We start from the raw sequence: 6,277 nt of genomic DNA, 5'->3' as shown, positions 1-6,277 counted from the left end.
TCAGTACTGACCCTCTGACAGTGCTGCACTCCCTCAGTACTGACCCTCTGACAGTGCGGCACTTCCTCAGTACTGACCCTCTGACAGTGCGGCACTCCCTCAGTACTGACCCTCTGACAGTGCAGCACTCCCTCAGTACTGACCCACTGACAGTGCAGCACTCCCTCAGTCCTGACCCTCTGACAGTGCAGCACTCCCTCAGTACTCTCTGACAGTGCGGCACTCCCTCAGTACTGACCCTCTGATAGTGCAGCTCTCCCTCAGTACTGACCCTCTGACAGTGCAGAGCTCCCTCAGTACTGACCCTCTGACAGTGCAGCACTCCCTCAGTACTGACCCTCTGACAGTGCGGCACTCCCTCAGTACTGACCTTCTGACAGTGCGGCACTCCCTCCATACTGACCCTCTGACAGTGCGGCACTCCCTCAGTCCTGACCCTTTGACAGTGCAGCACTCCCTCAGTACTGACCCTCTGACAGTGCGGCACTCCCTCAGTACTGACCCTCTGACAGTGCAGCACTCCCTCCGTCCTGACCCTCTGACAGTGCAGCACTCCCTCAGTACTGACCCTCTGACAGTGCGGCACTCCCTCAGTACTGACACTCTGACAGTGCAGCACTCCTTCCATACTGACCCTCTGACAGTGCAGCACTCCCTCAGTACTGACCCTCTGACAGTGGAGCACTCCCTCAGTACTGACCCTCTGACAGTGCGGCACTCCCTCAGCACTGACCCTCTGACAGTGCAGCACGCCCTCAGTTCTGACCCTCTGACAGTGCGGCATTCCCTCAGTACTGACCCTCTGACAGTGCAGCACTCCCTCAGTACTGACCCTCTGACAGTGCAGCACACCCTCCATACTGACCCTCTGACAGTGCGGCACTCCCTCAGTACTGACCCTTTGACAGTGCAGCACTCCCTCAGTACTGACCCTCTGACAGTGCGGCACTCCCTCAGTACTGACCCTCTGACAGTGCAGCACTCCCTCCGTCCTGACCCTCTGACAGTGCAGCATCCCTCAGTACTGACCCTCTGACAGTGCAGCACTCCCTCAGTACTGACCCTCTGACAGTGGAGCGCTCCCTCAGTACTGACCCTCTGACAGTGCGGCACTCCTTCAGCACTGACCCTCTGACAATGCAGCACTCCCTCAGTACTGACCCTTTGACAGTGCGGCACTCCCTCAGCACTGACCCTCTGACAGTGCAGCACTTCCTCAGTACTGACCCTCTGACAGTGCGGCACTCCCTCAGTACTGACTCTCTGACAGTGCAGCACTCCCTCAGTACTGACCCTCTGACAGTGCGGTACTCCCTCAGTACTGACCCTCTGACAGTGCAGCACACCCTCCATACTGACCCTCTGACAGTGCGGCACTCCCTCAGTACTGACCCTCTGACAGTGCAGCACTCCCTCCATCCTGACCCTCTGACAGTGCAGCACTCCCTCAGTACTGACCCTCTGACAGTGCAGCACTCCCTCAGTACTGACGCTCTGACAGTGCAGTACTCCCTCAGTACTGACCCTCTGACAGTGCGGCACTCCCTCAGTACTGACCCTCTGACAGTGCAGCACTCCCTCAGTACTGACGCTCTGACAGTGCAGCACTCCCTCAGTTCTGACCCTCTGACAGTGCAGCACCCCCTCAGTACTGACCCTCTGACAGTGGAGCGCTCCCTCAGTACTGACCCTCTGACAGTGCGGCACTCCCTCAGCACTGGCCCTCTGACAGTGCGGCACTCCCACAGCACTGACCCTCTGACAGTGCAGCACTCCCTCAGCACTGACCCTCTGACAGTGCGGAACTCCCTCAGCACTGACCCTCTGACAGTGCAGCAATCCCTCAGTACTGACCCTTTGACAGTGCAGCACTCCCTCAGTACTGACCCTCTGACAGTGCGGCACTCCCTCAGTACTGACCCTTTGACAGTGCAGCACTCCCTCAGTACTGACCCTCTGACAGTGCAGCATTCCCTCAGTACTGACCCTCTGACAGTGCGCCACTCCCTCAATACTGACCCTCTGACAGTGTAGCACTCCCTCAGTACTGACCCTCTGACAGTGCAGCACTCCCTCAGTACTGACCCTTTGACAGTGCGGCACTCCCTCAGTACTGACCCTCTGACAGTGCAGCACTACCTCAATACTGACCCTACGACAGTGCAGCACACCCTCAGCACTGACCCTCTGACAGTGCAGCACTCCCTCAGCACTGACCCTCTGACAGTGCAGCACTCCCTCAGCACTGTCCCTCTGACAGTGCAGCACTCCCTCAGTACTGACCCTTTGATAGTGCAGCACTCCCTCAGTACTGACCCTCTGACAGTGCGGCACTCCCTCAGTACTGACCCTCTGACAGTGCGGCACTCCCTCAGTACTGACCCTCAGACAGTGCATCACTCCCTCAGTACTGACCCTTTGACAGTGCGGCACTCCCTCAGTACTGACCCTCTGACAGTGCAGCACTCCCTCAGTACTGACCCTCTGACAGTGCGGCACTCCCTCAGTACTGACCCTCTGACAGTGCGGCACTCCCTCAGTACTGACCCTCTGACAGTGCAGCACTCCCTCAGTACTGACCCTTTGACAGTGCAGCTCTCCCTCAGTACTGACCCTCTGACAGTGCAGCACTCCCTCAGTACTGACCCTCTGACAGTGCAGCACTCCCTCAGTACTGACCCTTTGACAGTGCGGCACTCCCTCAGTACTGACCCTCTGACAGTGCAGCACTCCCTCAGTACTGACCCCCTGACAGTGCGGCACTCACTCAGTACTGACCCTCTGACAGTGCAGCACTCCCTCCATACTGACCCTCTGACAGTGCGGCACTCCCTCAGTACTGACCCTCTGACAGTGCAGCACTCCCTCAGTACTGACCCTCTGACAGTGCGGCACTCCCTCAGTACTGACCCTCTGACAGTGCAGCACTCCCTCAGTACTGACCCTCTGACAGTGCGGCACTCCCTCAGTACTGACCCTCTGACAGTGCAGCTCTCCCTCAGTACTGAACCTCTGACAGTGCGGCACTCCCCCACTACTGACCCTCTGACAGTGTAGCACTCCCTCAGTACTGACCCTCTGACAGTGCGGCACTCCGTCAGTACTGACCCTCTGACAGTGCCGCACTCCCTCAGTACTGTCCCTCTGACAGTGTGGCACTCCCTCAGTACTGACCCTCTGACAGTGCAGCACTCCCTCAGTACTGACCCTCTGACAGTGCGGCACTCCCTCAGTACTGACCCTCTGACAGTGTGGCACTCCCTCAGTACTGAACCTCTGACAGTGCAGCACTCCCTCAGTGCTGACCCTCTGACAGTGTAGCAGTCCCTCAGTACTGACTCTCTGACAGTGCGGCACTCCCTCAGTACTCGGGTCAGTGGTTAGGGTCAGTGATTGGTTAGGGTCAGTGATTAGGTTTTAGGGTCAGTGATACGGTTTAGGGTCAGTGGTTGGGTTTAGGGTCAGTGATTAGGGTTTAGAGCCAGTGGTTGGGTTTAGGGTCAGTGATTAGGGTTTAGGGTCAGTGATTAGGGTTTAGGGTCAGTGGTTAGGGTTTAGGGTCAGTGGTTAGGGTTTAGGGTCAGTGATTAGGGTTTAGGGTCAGTGATTGGCATTTAGGGTCAGTGGTTAGGGTTTAGGGTCAGTGGTTGGGTTTAGGTTCAGTGATTAGGGTTTAGGGTCAGTGATTAGGGTTTAGGGTCAGTGGTTCGGTTTAGGGTCAGTGATTAGGGTTTAGGGTCAGTGATTGGCGTTTAGGGTCAGTGGTTAGGGTCAGTGATTGGGGTTTATGGTCACTGGTTAGGTTTAGGGTCAGTGATTAGGGTTTAGGGTCAGTGATTAGGGTTTAGGGTCAGTGATTGGGTTTAGGGTCAGTGATTGGGTTTTAGGGTCAGTGATTAGGGTTTAGGGTCAGTGATTGGGTTTAGGGTCAGTGATTGGGGTTTAGGGTCAGTGATTGGGGTTTAGGGTCAGTGATTAGGGATTAGTGTCAGTGATTGGGGTTGAGGGTCAGTGATTAGGGTTTAGGGTCAGTGGTTGGGTTTAGGGTCAGTGATTGGGTTTTAGGGTCAGTGATTAGGGTTTAGGGTCAGTGGTTGGGTTTAGGGTCAGTGATTGGGTTTTAGGGTCAGTGGTTGGGTTTAGGGTCAGTGATTAGGGTTTAGGGTCAGTGGTTGGGTTTAGGGTCAGTGATTGGGTTTTAGGGCAAGTGATAGGGTTTTAGGGTCAGTGATTAGGGTTTAGGGTCAGTAATTGGTGTTTAGGGTCCGTGATTAGGGTTTAGTGTCAGTAATTGGGGTTTAGGGTCAGTGATTGGGTTTAGGGTCAGTGATTGGGTTTTAGGGTCAGTGGTTGGGTTTAGGGTCAGTGATTAGGGTTTAGGGTCAGTGGTTGGGTTTAGGGTCAGTGATTAGGGTTTAGGGTCAGTGATTGGGTTTTAGGGTCAGTGATTAGGGTTTAGGGTCAGTGGTTGGGTTTAGGGTCAGTAATTGGGGTTTAGGGTCCGTGATTAGGGTTTAGGGTCAGTAATTGGGGTTTAGTGTCAGTGATTAGGGTTTAGGGTCAGGAATTGGGGTTTAAGGTCAGTGATTAGGGTTTAGGGTCAGTAATTGGGGTTTAGGGTCAGTGGTTGGGTTTAGGGTCAGTAATTGGGGTTTGGGGTCAGTGATTAGGGTTTAGGGTCAGTGATTAGGGTTTAGGGTCAGTGGTTGGGTTTAGGGTCAGTGGTTGGGTTTAGGGTCAGTGATTGGGTTTAGGGTCAGTGATTGGGGTTTAGGGTCAGTGATTGGGGTTTAGGGTCAGTGATTAGGGTTTAGGGTCAGTGATTGGGGTTTAGGGTCAGTGATTGGGGTTTAGGGTCAGTGATTAGGGTTTAGGGTCAGTGATTAGGGTTTAGGGTCAGTGATTGGGTTTAGGGTCAGTGATTGGGGTTTAGGGTCAGTGATTAGGGTTTAGGGTCAGTGATTGGGTTTAGGGTCAGTGATTGGGGTTTAGGGTCAGTGATTGGGTTTAGGGTCAGTGATTGGGTTTTAGGGTCAGTGATTGGGTTTAGGGTTAGTGATTGGGTTTAGGGTCAGTGATTGGGTTTAGGGTCAGTGATTGGGTTTAGGGTCAGTGATTGGGTTTAGGGTCAGTGATTGGGTTTAGGGTCAGTGATTGGGTTTTAGGGTCAGTGATTGGGTTTAGGGTCAGTGATTGGGGTTTAGGGTCAGTGATTGGGGTTTAGGGTCAGTGATTGGGTTTTAGGGTCAGTGATTAGGGTTTAGGGTCAGTGATTGGGGTTTAGGGTCAGTGATTGGGGTTTAGGGTCAGTGATTAGGGTTTTGGGTCAGTGATTGGGTTTAGGGTCAGTGATTGGGTTTAGGGTCAGTGATTGGGATTTAGGGTCAGTGATTGGGATTTAGGGTCAGTGATTGGGTTTAGGGTCAGTGATTGGGTTTTAGGGTCAGTGATTGGGTTTTAGGGTCAGTGATTGGGTTTAGGGTCAGTGATTGGGTTTTAGGGTCAGTGGTTGGGTTTAGGGTCAGTGGTTTTGTTTAGGGTCAGTGATTATGGTCAGTGATGGGTTTTAGGGTCAGTGATTGGGTTTAGGGTCAGTGATTGGGATTTAGGGTCAGTGATTGGGTTTTAGGGTCAGTGATTGGGTTTAGGGTCAGTGATTGGGATTTAGGGTCAGTGATTAGGGTTTAGGGTCAGTGATTAGGGTTTAGGGTCAGTGATTGGGGTTTAGGGTCAGTGATTGGGGTTTAGGGTCAGTGATTAGGGTTTAGGGTCTGTGATTGGGTTTAGGGTCAGTGATTGGGTTTAGGGTCAGTGATTGGGATTTAGGGTCAGTGTTTGGGTTTAGGGTCAGTGATTGGGTTTTAGGGTCAGTGGTTGGGTTTAGGGTCAGTGATTATGGTCAGTGATTGGGTTTTAGGGTCAGTGATTGGGTTTTAGGGTCAGTGGTTGGATTTAGGGTCAGTGGTTGGGTTTAGGGTCAGTGATTAGGGTTTAGGGTCAGTGATTGGGGTTTAGGGTCAGTGATTGGGGTTTAGGGTCTGTGATTAGGGTTTAGGGTCAGTGATTGGGTTTAGGGTCAGTGATTGGGGTTTAGGGTCAGTGATTGGGTTTAGGGTCAGTGATTGGGTTTTAGGGTCAGTGATTGGGTTTAGGGTCAGTGATTGGGTTTTAGAGTCAGTGATTGGGTTTAGGGTCAGTGATTGGGTTTTAGGGTCAGTGATTGGGTTTAGGGTCAGTGATTAGGGTTTAGGGTCAGTGATTGGGTTTTAGGGTCAGT

The 6,277-nt window shown here is 53.1% G+C and overlaps 1 protein-coding gene across 1 annotated transcript in view; it reads left to right on the top strand.

The window, feature by feature from the left end:
- tmem63c (transmembrane protein 63C) overlaps window positions 1–6,277 on the top strand; it is a 536,405-nt gene that overhangs the window by 38,216 nt on the left and 491,912 nt on the right. The window lies entirely within an intron of this gene.

The sequence above is a fragment of the Scyliorhinus torazame genome, chromosome 2, assembly GCF_047496885.1.
Source record: "Scyliorhinus torazame isolate Kashiwa2021f chromosome 2, sScyTor2.1, whole genome shotgun sequence".
Taxonomy (NCBI): domain Eukaryota; kingdom Metazoa; phylum Chordata; class Chondrichthyes; order Carcharhiniformes; family Scyliorhinidae; genus Scyliorhinus; species Scyliorhinus torazame.
This window is presented reverse-complemented; position numbering and strand designations above follow the sequence as displayed.